Source organism: Pongo pygmaeus, chromosome 7 (genome assembly GCF_028885625.2).
Source record: "Pongo pygmaeus isolate AG05252 chromosome 7, NHGRI_mPonPyg2-v2.0_pri, whole genome shotgun sequence".
Taxonomy (NCBI): Eukaryota; Metazoa; Chordata; class Mammalia; order Primates; family Hominidae; genus Pongo; species Pongo pygmaeus.
Window position 1 is genome coordinate 42,845,332 of NC_072380.2, and position 14,940 is coordinate 42,860,271.

The window sequence follows — 14,940 nt, forward strand, 5'->3', positions numbered from 1 at the left end:
AACTCTTAAATCAGTTCTGCAAGGGTAACTATTATGTATCTGTGATGAAAGTTTCTGTAATGGTATCTACCTAAGTATAGTTAGAAATGGTTTACACAGTTCTTAAAAAAAAAAAAAAAAGTAGTTATCTTCTTATTGAAATGGTTCTTAGCTGGGCGCAGTGGCTCATGCCTGTAATCCCAGCACTTTGGGAGACCCGAGGCGGGACCATCACTTGAGGTCAGGAGTTCAAGACCAGCCTGGCCAACACAGCAAAACCCCGTCTCTACTAAAAATACAAAAATTAGCTGGCATGGCAGTGTGCATCTGTAATCCTAGCCACTCGGGAGGCTGAGGCAGGAGCATCACTTGAACCTGGGAGGCAGAGGTTGCAGTGACCTGAGATTGAGCCACTGCACTCTAGCCTGGGTGACGGAGTGAGACGAAAAAAAAAGAAAAGAAAATGGTTCTTGTCAACTCACCAGGCCAGGTCAGATGCATGGCAACTCCAGGGCTCTAGATTGTGAATGAGGAGCACTCAGGGGGTATGGGTGCTCTTTATGACATCAGCCTCAATTGCTCAAGCAAATAGGCAAAGACTTTGAAATGTGGGCAAATAATGCACAGACGAGGACTGTAGTGTCATTTATTATGATCATAAAAAAGAAGAAACATCTAAATGTTCCCGGTCAGGGGTGTGGCTAAGGCAACTTTGTCTAAAAGATGAAATATTAGGTAACCACTACAATGATGTAACTTGAGAGATTTTCATGACACTAGAACACAGTGATCCTAGGTGAAACTTGGGAACACACAATGACATTAGCCATATGACCTCAGCTATGTTTAAGAGAGTACCGGCTCAGACTTTCAGGAAATAAGCCCAAAGGTTAATTGCACTTCTCTCTAGGTCTCTTTTTATTTTTTTGACGTTATCCAAAATTTTCTACGATGTGCAATGACCACTTTTATCACTGGAAGACCCTTCAAAACACTACGAAGTACATTTTTTTAAAAAAAAGTTAGGAACATAACACAAAAATAGGCTTAGTTTTCTTAAATAAACAAAATGAATTTACCATGAATCTATTTATGCTTTCAGCCGGGGCCTCAATTTTTCTCCAGGCTTACTACCTACGATGTAAAACATAAAACACATTTTGTATTCCCTTTATTTATCTTTTTCACCGTCAATAATATCCTTTTGTCTAGTATTGGAGCACTTGGTAAAAAGGTCTCTGCATGGTGTGGAGTCTTCTGCTATATTCCAGTTATTTATTTATTCCTTTATTTTTATTTTTGAGACAGAGTCTCAGTCTGTTGTCTAGGCTGGAGTGCGGTGGCATGATCATGGCTCACTGCAGCCTTAAGCTCCTGGGCTCAAGCAATCCTCCTGTCTCAGCCTCCTGAGTAGCTGGGACTAGAGGCAAGCACCACCACACCCAGCTAATTTTTATTTTATTTTTTTACAGGTTGGGGAGGGGTCTCCCTATGTTGCCCAGGCTGGTCTCAAACTCCTGGGCTCAAGCGATCCTCCTACCTCAGCCTCTCCAGTAGCTGGGATTACAGGCACATGCCATCATGCTTGGCTAATTTTGTTTTCTTTTTGGTAGAGACAAGTCTCACTATGTTGCCAAAGCTGGTCTCAAACTCCTGGGCTCAACTGATTCTCCCACCTCAGCCTCCCAAAGTGCTGGGATTACAGACGTGAGCCACTGTGCCCAGCCCTATACTCAATTTATATTCCAAAGGGCCCATGCTCAGTCACAAAGAGTCTTTCTCAGTTCTTCCCTCATCTTCCTTATCCTTCTCTTGAGGTTTGGCCCTCAAGACTGAACTGAATAGAAAATATCTCGATGTTGCCAAGGACTCTGCTGGCCTCTTTTCTCCTGAAACTGTTTGAAGCTAATGCTTACAAGAAGCAACCTATAATTAAGCTTTTATTCCTGTTTTGGTTTACAGAGTTAGAAGATCATAGAACGTTAGGGTCTGAAGGGACTTTAGCAGTAATCGAGTCCAATTTTGGTCATTTTAAAGATGTGGCTGCGTCACTGAAAGTAGATTTAAACAATGAGTCCCTAAATGCACTGTCTCCTTCCCATGAGTCCACTCCACACCACACCACACCAGGGTAGGAGGCACTGAAATGAAAGCAATGCCAAAAAACTAGGAAGTGATGCTCCTGGCTGACACTTGCCAGGCCCTGATGATACGAGGTCCAACTCCGGGCCTAAGCTGGGGGTGGACAGGGAGAGACATGGGAAGGAGGGAGGCTAATAAAGAGGATGGACTCACAGGAATGCTGCCGGGCCCTCACCCTTCAAAATTGTCAAGATCAGATGACATCTTCTGGTCCTGTCCAACTCTATTATTCTACATCAACCAGAGACCACAGGGCCAGGAAGAGGCTGTTTAGCCTGGAACTGTGAGCCACAGAATTGTCCTGTAGGGAGGGGTGGAAAATTCTGACCCTGTCTTGAGCAGTGCAGTCAACGGCCTTCGTGGACTTATGGGACATGAACAGACTTACTTTGGCGTTTGGTTCTCTAGCTAAGATTCCTGCTTCGGACCCTGAGGGTTCAGCCTTCCCTGCCCTTTTCCCTTCCAGGTCTCATTCCTGCTCTGTCCACACTCCCTCCGCATTCTTCTCATTCCCACAGGGAAGTTTCTTCCCAGCCGTAAAGCTTCTGTGATATTTAGATGTTTTCCACACAGCCTCTTACTCTCTGGGAAGGCATTGCATAAATCTACAATAAATAAATCTAAGTGCATATATTTTTAAAGGAAAAGGAAATAAATAGCAAAAAATAATTAAAATGAGAAAAAGTTAGAGGAGTTAGGATGATTTGTCCTGAAGAAGAAAAGATTTTGAAGGTATGACATGACTTACATGGAAAATATTTTTTTTTTTAGTAGAAAGGCTGCCTCAGGATATGTAAGTGCCATCCTTGGTGACGTTCAAATGGAATCTGAATGACCGTATGACACGTAATTGTAAGATTTTATTTGTTATTTTCCTTTTACATTTACAATTCAATGAGTCCATGAAAAAGTTATTATTAGGAAATATATCAGCCTCTCTTTATCTAATTTGAGGACACAGCACAAGGAAACAGTCTTTCATGTAAGAAAAAAGACTGTTATTTAGGCTGGGCGAGGTGGTTCATGCCTGCAATCCCAGCAGTTTGGACACAGCACAAGGAAACAGTCTTTCATGTAAGAAAAAAGACTATTATTTAGGCTGGGCGAGGTGGTTCATCCCTGCAATCCCGTCAAGGTGGGCGGATTACTTGAGCACAGGAGTTTGAGATCAGCCTAGGCATCATGGCGAAACCCCATCCCTACTAAAAATACAAAAATTATCCAGCTACCCAGGAGGCTGAGGTAGGAAGATCACCTGAGCCTGGGAAGTGAAGGCTACAGTGAGACTGGAGTGTTGCCACTGCACTCCAGCCTGGACGACAGAGTAGGACCCTGTCTTAAAAAAAAACAAAACTGTATTTGGCCGGGCACGGTGGCTCATGCCTGTAATCCCAGCACTTTGGGAGGCCAAGACAGGTGGATCACCTGAGGTCAGGGGTTTCAGACCAGCCTGGCCAACATGGTGAAAATCTCTCTACATGGTGAAAATCCGTCTCTACTAAAAATTCAAAAAATTAGCCAGGCGTGGTGGCAGGTCCCTGTAATCCCAGCTACTCAGGGGGCTGAGACAGGAGAATCGCTTGAACCCGGGAGGCAGAGGTTGCAGTGAGCCGGGCACTCCAGCCTAGGCAACAAGAGCAAAACTCAGTCTCTTAAAAAAAAAAGAAAAACAACTGGGCCGGGCGCGGTGGCTCACGCCTGTAATCCCAGCACTTTGGGAGGCCAAGGTGGGTGGATCACTTGAGGTCAAGAGTTCAAGACCACCCTGGCCAACATGGTGAGACGCCGTTGTTTCCGTCTCTACTAAAATCCGTTTCTACTAAAAATACAAAAGTTAGCTGGGCATGGTGGCGGCTGCCTATAATCCGAGCTACCAGGGAGGCTGAGGTGGAGGCATTGGTTGAACCCAGGAGGCAGAGGTTGCAGTAAGGCGAGATCGTGCCATTGCACTCCAGCCTGGGTGACAAGAGCAAAACTCCGTCTTAAAAACAAACAAACAAACTAACTAACTGTATTTGGATAGGAGAAACACATTTATAACGGAATAGGTTGCAGCCCACCGAAGTGAGCTCCCACTGGAAATGTGGACTCCCCAGCAGTAGAGACTTTTAAAGTAGATCACCGCCTTGCTGGAGAGTCGGAGGCACACTACTGTCTGGAAGCGAGGGACGAGAATAGCCAAGCTTTATGAATTTATTCCTACTCTCTAACATAGAAAAGACTCTTCAACATTTTCTCCTTTCTTCCTTTCCGTATGCACTATAGATAGATTCCCCGCCCTCCCAGATATTCTAGGTATTTTCTTCACTCATAACCAAAAATAGGTAGATATTCATGAGCAAATTGCTTAACATATGAAACTTCTATCAAATGACAAACCTAGGATCACTTGTTCCAATTCTGTGCCCTGAAATGTTGGACTGTTTGGCTAAGTTCTAAGAGCTATATTAGGAAAATACTTTCCTTTCAGAGACAGTTTAAAATGGAACCATGTATGAAAATAGATATGGCTCTTACATGTTTATTTGCTAACTTTGTTTTGATTCTATTGGAGGTTCAATAAAAATATGGATGGTACTTATAAAACTTTTTGTTCCTGGTACAACCGCATATTCTTTCCATTAATGCAACATTAATATAAACAGAGGAGCTGACAAATGAAATTATCTTAACTCCTTTCCATGCTCAGCTTACAGACCCATATTTCTTGTTATCATTCCAGAGATTCTTAAGCAATTGTTCTTAGCCAGCAGAAAAAGCAACAGAGGACAAATGATTATTAAGTTGATCTAGGCAGCCTCTTCCTCTTTGCCATGTGGGAGAATCTGTTCAAGTCTTTGAAGTGCTTCATCAGAAATCTGAAAACCTGATTCCACTCCACTAATAACTTGCTAAATTGGCAGTATAAACAGGCTAAACAAGGCAATATAGTCCCAAGAGCGTTCATTTGATTGGTAAGTCAGGTAGAAATTTAGCAGTTCCTCTCATCTTCTATGGAGACTGAGAGTGAAATCTTTTTACTAAATTAAGAAACCATGAGCACTGGCTTGATATTATTAATACCGTCACAAAACCATGGGATGGCAGTAAAAAACACAAAAGAGAAAACACATTTTATAAGATTTCTTTGAAAACTATTTCCTCACTCTGAGAATGCTCATGGCTCTTAATTCCCTATGCACGATAAAGATCATCTTTCTTGCACTCTGTGCTTTCAAAGCTATCTTCGAGCTTTGCAGGAGAGGCCATGGGGGCAGAATGAGGTGCAGCCCCATGGTGTCCCCTGACGGATCCAGTGTGCAGTCTGATGAAGTGTGGGTGGGTGTGGTCTACGGCTGGCAGCCACCATGATCCAAGAGAGCCTGACTTGGGAGGGCAGCCAGGCAGCTAAAGGCTGCTCCCATATCATGCGGGAGCACCTGGGCCTGGCCTTCCAGACCCCGAGGGCATCCAGCCAGCCGGGTGTTCTGCTTGCTGGTCTACACGCAGCCACTGAGCATCTCGGCCATGCAGCTGGCCCTGAGACAGCAGCAGCAGCACAAAAAGGCCTCCAGGCCAGGAGGTGGAACAGGGCACACGACTAAGCACAAGGCCTGCATTTGGACCAAAGGGCACCCTGGCAAACCTAAGCCCGGAGTGAGCCCTCGAAACTGTGAGAGGGTGGTGCTAACAGCCCAGCCTCCAGCCCACCTTTCCTCCTTCCCAGAGGTCAGGACAATCACAGCCCTTCCCTTCTCCCACCCACTGTGCCTGTAAAGGGGGGCTGAGATGACCAGGCATCAGAGTCACTCATTTATTTCCTCACCGCTTCTCTCACTGCATGGAATGTTCAGGGAGGTCAGCTGATTTCCCTGGGTACACTCATCGGGTGATGGACACAATGCATACAAATAAAAGACCCAGAAAGCACCCCCCTCCAAAAAAGTGGAGCTTGTCAAGTTCCCTGTGCCTGCATTTTTCCTTTAGAAAACTTGGGGCTAGGCCGAACGCAGTGGCTCACGCCTGTAATTCAAGCACTTTGGGAGGTCGAGGCGGGTGAATCGCCTGAGGTCAGGAGTTCGAGACCAGCCTGGCCAACATGGTGAAACCTCATCTCTACTAAAAATACAAAAATTAGCCGGGTTTAGTGGCGGGCGCCTGTAATCCCAGCTACTCAGAAGGCTGAGGCAGGAGAATCACTTGAACCCAGGAGGCAGAGGTTGCAGTGAGCTGAGACCGTGTTATTGCATTCCAGCCTGGGTGACAGGAACAAAACTCCGTCTCAAAAAAAAAAAAAAGAAGGCCAGATGCGGTGGCTCACACCTGTAATCCCAGCACTTTGAGAGGCTGAGGCGGGCGGATCACAAGGTCAAGAGATCAAGACCATCCTGCCCAACATGGTAAAACCCCATCTCTAATAAAAACACAAAAATCGGCTGGGCATGGTGGCGCATGCCTGTAATCCCAGCTACTCGAGAGGCTGAGGCAGGAGAATCGCTTGAACCTGGGAGGCGGAGGTTGCAGTGAGCCGAGATTGCGCTGCTGCACTCCACCCTGGCGACAGAGCGAGACTCCGTCTCAAAAAAAAAAAAAAAAAAGAAAACTTGGGGCTACAGAGATTGTTTCAAGGTCAGCATAGAGCTTTCTTATAAACTGGAGGGCAACCAGATAGAAGCTGCTCTTTCATATTTTAAATTAGTTAAGAAAGAAAAATGAATATGTAATTATATTGTCTTTTATCATTAACTAATTATCTTTAGCAGAGCTCTGTGTGTGTGTGTGTGTGTGTGTGTGTGTATGTGTGGACTCAAATCACTGTCTAGTGTCACTTCCTTTCAGCCTAAAGAACCTCCTTTAGTATTTTTTTGTTTAATTTTTTTTTTTGACACACAGGTTGGAGTGCAGTGGCACGATCATGGCTCACTGCAGCCTTGATCCTCCTGCCTCAGCCTCCCAACTAGCTGGAACTACAGGTGTGTGCCACTGTGCCTGGCAAGTCTTTTTGGTAGAGATGGAGTTTTACTATGTTGCCCAGGCTGGCCTAGAACTCCTGGGCTCAAGCAATCCTCCGGCCTTGGCCTCCCACAATACTGGGATTCCAGGTGTGAGCTGCTGCGTCTGCCTTCCTCTAGTGAGGTAGTTCTGCTAGCAATGGATGGAATCTCTGTTATTTACATGGCAGTGTTTTTATTTTGTCTTCACTTTTGAAAGACAGCTTTGCTGGATGAAGAATTCTTTTGGCACTTTAATATGCCATCCGCTGCCTCTCGGCCTCACTGCCTCTGATGGAAGTCAGCTGTCCATCTTACTTGAGTTCTACTGGACTTGACAGTCACTTCTCTCTTGCGGGTTCCAAGAGTTTCTCTCTGTATCTTAAACTTCTTGACTGCAGTATGTCTGTGTTTATCCTAACCGAATTTGGCTAAGTTGTCTGGATGTGTACATTAGTGTTCTTCATCAAATTTGGGAAGTTAAAATAAATTACTACAGATTTTTTTTTTTTATTTTTTTGAGACAGAGTCTCGCTCTGTTGCCCAGGCTGGAATGCAATGGTGTGATCTCAGCCCACCACAACCTCCATCTCCTGGGTTCAAGCGATTCTCCTACCTCAGCCTCCCGGGTAGTTGGGATTACAGACATGTGCCACAACACCCAGCTATTTTTTTTATTTTTTAGAAGCACGGTTTCACTATGTTGGCCAGGCTGGTCTGGAACTCCTGACCTCAAGTGATCCACCCACCTTGGCCTCCCAAAGTGCTGGGATTACAGGTGTGAGCCACCGTGCTTGGCCATGATTTTTTTTGAGACGGAGTTTCACTCTGTCGCCCAGGCTGGAGTGCAGTGGCGCGATCTCGGCTCACTGCAAGCTCTGCCTCCCGGCTTCACGCCATTCTCCTGCCTCAGCCTCCCAAGTAGCTGGGACTACAGGTGCCCGCGACCACGCCTGTCTAATTTTTTGTATTTTTAGTAGAGACGGGGTTTCACCGTGTTAGCAAGGATGGTCTCGATCTCCTGACCTCATGATCCACCCGCCTCGGCCTCCCAAAGTGCTGGGATTACAGGCGTGAGCCACCGCGCCTGGCCTATTTTTAAGTGTTGAAATATTGTTTTCTGCCCCTTCTCTGTCTGTTCTCCCACTGATGCACTGAATGGTGGCCCAGATTTCTCTGGCGCTGTTCATTTTTCTTCATTCCTTACAGCAACATCTCTATTGTTTGTGGATCTTTCTTCTGGCAACTCTAATTTACTGCGAAGCCTCTCTAGCGAACTTGTCATCTTGGTTATTATACTTTTCAACTGCAGAGTTTCTTTTACAAAATGTTTTTAAATTGTGGTAAAATACACATCGCATAAAATTTACCATCTTAACCATTTGAAAGTGTACGGTTCAGTGGTGTTAGGTATATTCACAGTGCTGTGCAACCACTGCCACCATCCAGCCACAGAACTCCTTTCATTTTCAAAACTGAAACTCTGTACCCATTAAACAATAACTTGCCATTCTCGCCTTTCTCCAACCCCTGGCCACCAACATTCTACCCTCAGTCTCTATGAATCTCACAGCCTAAGGAGCTCAGAGGAGTGGAATGACACAGCATTTGTCCTTTTGTGACTGGCTTATTTCACTTAGGGTTCATCCACATTGCAGCATGTATGAGGATTTCCTTCCTTTTTGGAACCGAGTAGTATTTCCTTGTAGGTGTAGACCACACTGTGTTTATCCATTCATCCATCCGTGGACATTTGTGCTGTGACTTTTAGCGACTGTGAATAATCCTTTTTTTTTTTTTTGAGACAGAGTCTCCCTCTGTCGTCCAGGCTGGAGTACAGTGGCTCGATCTCTGCTCACTGCAACCTCTGCCTCCTGGGTTCAAGCGATTCTCCTGCCTCAGCCTCCTGAGTAGCTAGGATTCAGGTGTGCACCACCACACCTGGCTAATTTTGTTTGTATTTTTAGTAGAGACGGGGTTTCAGCATGTTGGTCAGGCTGGTCTCAAACTCCTGACCTTGTGATCCGCCCGCCTCAGCCTCCCAAAGTGCTGGGATTACAGGCGTGAGCCACCGCGCCTGGCCGTAACACCGCTATTAAAATGGGTATACAAATATCTCTCCAAGACCACACTTTCAGTCCTTTTGGATATATACCCAGAAGTGGAATTGCTGGATGTGGTCATTCTAATTTTAAGTTTCTGAGGAACTGTCATATTGTTTTTGACAACAGCCTCACCATTTAGTATTCTCACCAATAGTGCACAAGAGTTCCAATTTCTCATTACCCTCATCAACACCTGTTATCTTCTGTTGGTTTTATATTTTTATATGATAGCCATCCTAATGGGTGGAGGTGGTAGCTCATTGTGGTATGATTTTTCATTTCCCGAATAATTTGTGATATTGGGCATCTTTTCACATGCTTGTTGGCCATGTGTATTGTCTTCTTTGGGGAAATGTCTATTAAAGTCCTGTGCCCATTTAAAAAATCAGGTCATTTGCTTTTTGTTTTTGAGTTATAGGAGTTTTTTTTTTTTTTTTTTTTTGAGATGGAGTCTTGCTCTGTCTCCCAGGCTGGAATGCAATGGTGCAGTCTCGGCTCACTGCACCCTCCGCCTCCTAGGTTCAAGCGATTCTCCTGCCTCAGCCTCCCGAGTAGCTGGGATCACAGATGCCTGCTACCACACCCAGCTAATTTTGTATCTTTAGTAGAGACAGGGTTTTGCTATGTTGGCCAGGCTGGTCTCGAACTCCTGACCTCAGGTGATCCACCCACTTCGGCCTCCCAAAGTGCTGGGATTACAGGCATGAGCCACCGCGCTTGGCCAGGTTCTTTTTTTATTTTATAATTTCTATCTCTTCATGAATATTCTCTGTTTGATGACTCTGCCAGTGTGACTTCTTTCCATTATTTAAACATGGTTTTCTTTAGTCTTTGAACGTATGTGTAATGGCTGCTCTGAAGACTGTCTGCTAAGTTCAGTATCTGGGCCCCCACAAAAGCAGTCTCCACTGTCTGCCCCCCCACCCCGCCCCATGTGTGTTTCACACGAGCTAGTTTCTTTACATGTCTTATAATTTTTCATTGAAAACTGGATCTTTTAAATAATAAACTGTAACAATTCTGCTCACTGATACTCCCACTTCCCAGAGGCCTGCAGCTGTCACTTAATTGTGTGGGTACTTGGTTGAACTATTAATGATTCTCTGAAGTCTATTCCCCTACACTGTGCAGTTGCCAGCCCCACTCAGATTTCCCCTTGTTTTTATATTTTAGTCTAACTTGCTAGGGATCACTTGTGGGACAGCACAAGCCACTTAGTGGCCAGAGGTTGTGCTTAAGCCCCCGTAGCCTGCGAAGTTTCACCCTTGACCATGGCTGTGTGTGGCTCAAAGACTCCTTTCACAGTTCAGGGAGTAAGGGTTGAAGGCAGGGTCTGAATAAAGGGGCAGCTCACGAGTGGCCTTCGGGGAGCTGGAGTTATTCTGTATCCTGTTTGTGGTGGTGGTCACAAAAATCTGTGCATGTGTACAAACTCACAAAACTGTATACCAGAAAAAGCAAATTTTACCATGTGCAAATAAAAAAATAACCAGGATTTGCTGTTAGAAAAATATACTTTTATATCTGTATTGGTCTTACAAAGCTGGATTCAATTTGATTGCTTGAGTTCTTAGAAGTTCACTGCTTACTAGTTAGTGGGGAGATAGAAAATAAAAGCTTTCTTATGCCATTGGTCACTGAGGATAATTTCTTCTCAGAATACAATAAAAATATAAACTTAAAAAAATTATCATTATAATAGTTAATAGTACGATACTGTCAGGCTTTTATATCTGACCAGGAGACATTTCTTCAGGATGAGGCTTTTGAGTCTTTTCTCTTCAAGTAAAAACTCTGGATTTTGGCTGGGTGTGGTGGCTCACGCCTGTAATCCCAACACTTTGAGAGGTCGAGGCGGGTGGGTCACTTGAGGCCAGGAGTTCAAGACCAGCCTGGCCAAAATGGTAAACCCTGTCTCTACTGAAAATACAAAAATTAGCCGGACATGGTGGCATGCACCTGTAATCCCAGCTTCTCAAGAGGCTGAGGCGGGAGAATTGTTTGAAGCCAGGAGGCGGAGTTTGCAGTGAGCCAAGATCCTGCCACTGCACTCCACCCTGAGAGACAGAGTAAGACTCCATTTCAAAAACAAAAACAAAAAAACCCCAAACTCTGGATTTATTTAATTGTTGCTGACTTGCCTCACAGGCCTGAAGACACTATGACTTAAAGATGAGGTGGAAACCAAACAAATGTAAACAAAAGCAGAGATGGCAAAAATCAGGCCGGAGAGAAGGAGGTGCGTTGCCGGGCACGCTGCCTTCTAAGTCCCTAGGGACACTTAACCGCACAGCAGCCGAGGCAGACAGTCAGTGATTCCCTCTTCCTGTGACAGCTGCCAGTTTAATTTCAAGTCAGGTCTAAGGCAATCACTCTTTCAAAAACCTTTGTAACAGATGAGCTCTTTTATAAATTCCTAACACCTATGTTAACTACATTCATCTCTCTTACTTTTGCTTTTAGTCTTCAGAGTAAAGATAAAAACAAACAAGCAACCAAAAAAACAAGTAAACAAAAAAAAAAGACAAAAAAGAGGAAAATAAATGTAATTCAAGTTTTTAAGCTGAGATCCACTCTCTTCTTCCTCTTACAAAAGTCACCCTCTTTCAGGCCGGTGTGGTGGCTCACGCCTGTAATCCCAGCACTTTGGGAGGCCGAGGCAGGCAGATCACCTGAGGTCAGGGGTTAGAGACCAGCCTGGCCAACATGGCAATACAAAAATTGGCAGGGCACGGTGACTCATGCCTGTAATCCCAGAACTTTGGGAGGCTGAGGCGCGTGGATCACCAGGTCAGGAGTTCAAGACCAGCCTGGCCAACAGTGAAACCCCGTCTCTACTAAAAAAAAATTTGCCGGGCATGGTGGCACATGCCTGTAATCCCAGTTACTCAGGAGGCTAAGGCAGAAGAATCGCTTAAACCAGGGAGGTGTAGATTGCAGTGAGCCAAGATCACGCCACTGCACTGCAGCTTGGGCAACAGAGTGAGACTTCATCTCCAAAAAAAAAAAAAAAAATTAACTGGGCATGGTGGCGGGCACCTCTAATCCCACCTACTTGGGAGGCTGAGGCAAGAGAATCGCTTGAACATGGAAGGCGGAGGGTGCAGTGAGCCAAGACTGCACCACTGCACTCCAGCCTGGGTGACAGAGTGAGACTCCATCTCAAAAAAAAAAAAAGTCACTCTATTTCTCTTGATGACCATCAGTTTTCCTGCCTTGTCCAACATAGTCTACAGTCTCAGAAAACCCTTTTTATCTGCTCTATCCCTTCTAAGGAAGTAAAAAGACATTCTTTCTTCTTTTAAGGCATTCAACTTGCCAAGTAACCAAATTTTAACACCTACTATTCCATCTTGATGTGGCATTATGCACATCTATACTCACATGGTGTGCAGGAGAGCTTTGGGACTCAACTCAGTTGGAACTACTTGGCAGCCAGGACATGCTGATGTCCTGGGAATTGTCCCCCCACAATCTCACTGGGAACAGTACTCTATTCATTGAATATGTGACTATTGAGTGAAGGTGTTTACCCACACCTCTTTCTTCTCCCCAAAGAAAATGAAGATGCACTGGGCTGGGCGCAGTGGCTCACACCTGTAATCCCAGCACTTTGGGAGGCCGAGGTGGGCGGATCATGAGGTCAGGAGTTCTAGACCAGCCTGGCCAACATGGTGAAACCCTGTCTCTTCTAAAGATACAAAAAATTAGCTGGGCGTGGTAGTGGGCGCCTGTAATCCCAGCTACACAGGAGGCTGAGGCAAGAGAATTGCTTGAACTCAGGAGGCAGAGGTTGCAGTGAGCTGAGATCGTGCCATTGCACTCCAGCCTGGGCAACAGAGCAAGACTCTGTCTCAAAAAAAAAAAAAAAAAAGAAAACGAAGATCCGCCCATGCAAGGTGTGTCTTCACTTCCTAAGGAAGAAATACTGCAGAGAGGAATGTCATGACTACTCCTCTCATATAATTGCAGTAGAAAGACACGAGATGATGAAGAAAGGAAGGTGAGCATAAAAAGAAGAGCATTCCTTATATGGATGACAAATGTAAAGAGGAAACTTGAAAAACCAGCTTTCTCAGTTCCGAGCATTCCAGGAAACACTCTGAGTAACAAAGGTTCTAAACCAAAGCCTAGGCCAAAACACGGTAGCACATGATTCCAGATTCCTTTTAGTTTATCAAGGCACTTGGTTTTCTTTTCTTTTTTTGAGACGGAGTTTTGCTCTGTTACCCAGGCTGGAGTGCAGTGGCGCCATCTCGGCTCACTGCAAGCTCCGCCTCCCATTCTCCTGCCTCAGCCTCCCAAGTAGCTGGGACTACAGGCGCCCGTCATCACGTGCCCAGCTAATTTTTTGTATTTTTAGTAGAGACGGGGTTTCACCGTGTTAGCCAGGATGGTCTGGATCTCCTGACCTCGTGATCCACCCATCTCAGCCTCCCAAAGTGCTGGGATTACAGGCATGAGCCACCGCGCCCGGCCTTGGTTTTCGATTAAGTTTTAAGGTCTTAGTCCTGTTGAAAGCAGATTCAATCCAGTCTGAATTTCAGCCTCAATGCCCAAAGGAAACCTAGTGACAAATGCCATTTTGCTCCAGGCCCAGGCTTAGGAGAGACTCTGTCAGTGACCATCAAAAGTACTTATTCTCATGTGGCACTGTATAAAGCAGGTGGAAAGGGGGGCCTGCTTTAGTGGGAAGTCCCACTTTGTTCAAGATTTTCTTAAATCAAGTGCCACAGGCACCAAAACAGTTACCCAAAATAACCTTCTGATTAAGGCCATGAGGACACCCTGGCAGTGTCTGGCAGAAATGACTGAGGGAGCCAGTACTTTCTTAAAGTGCTCTCACATGTAGTGAACACTGGTGAGATACACCGTGATACTACACAGATAAGTGCCCTGGAAACACCGGCTAGGGGATTCGTTCTTTCCATCATCCCTCATCACTGTCACTCAAAATATTACCTGAGGCCTACTGCACATGGTTCCACCGTTCACTGCTTTGAATTTAACATTCTGAACTCCGGGCCCTTCCGAAATTTTAATGGATAATCATAACACCAGAAGTGTTATTTTAATTGACTTAAAAATCTGCTAAAGTCCCCAGCTTGCTGCCATTGCTCTCCAAATAATACTGAGTCTGAGATCCTGGCCAAAAATGAGATCAGATTATAGAGTTTGTTAAGATCCAGTGTGGTAGTGAAAGCAGACACTTCCTGGATACCTCTAATACTCCAGAATTAACAGAATTAACCTTTTTCAATGACCAGTACACATCAGTTTACGTGGGTGTCTTTCCAAAAGTCATGATCCCAAGTCTCTGCCTTAAAAATGAATCAGATTTTTCCAGTGTAAAAATAATATTGGCTGGGCATGATGGCTCATCTCTGTAATCCCAGCACTTTGGGAGAGCAAGGCAGGACTGCTTTAGTTCAGGAGTTCAAGACCAGCCTGGGCAACATAGTGAGACCCTGTCTCTATAAAACATTTAAAAAATTAGCCAGGTGTGGTGGTGTGTGCCGGTAGTCCCAGCTACTTGGCAGGCTGAGGTGGGAGGATCGCTCAAGCTGGGGAAGTCAAGGCTGCTGTGAGCCCTGATGGCACCTCTCACTCCAGCCTGGATGACAGTGAGACCCTGTCTCAAAACTAATAATAATAATAATATGTGCTCATAACAAATTTGATAAATATAGAAAACGAGAAAGTAAAACAAGGAAAAATGCTACTGGTCCAGTACTGCAAAATAA

The 14,940-nt window shown here is 45.1% G+C and overlaps 1 protein-coding gene across 9 annotated transcripts in view; it reads right to left on the reverse strand.

Annotated features, from left to right (window-relative positions):
- SLC20A2 (solute carrier family 20 member 2) overlaps positions 1 to 14,940 on the reverse strand; it is a 126,466-nt gene that overhangs the window by 62,705 nt on the left and 48,821 nt on the right. The window contains exon 2 of one of the 9 annotated variants that reach the window (XM_063668724.1): positions 1,059 to 1,113. The exons of 7 other annotated variants lie outside the window; for them this stretch is intronic. The gene's annotated coding sequence lies outside the window, so the exon portion shown is untranslated. Of the gene's footprint in view, positions 1 to 1,058; positions 1,503 to 14,940 lie in introns of those variants that run through there. One more of the 9 variants, XM_063668725.1, reaches the window with a different exon arrangement.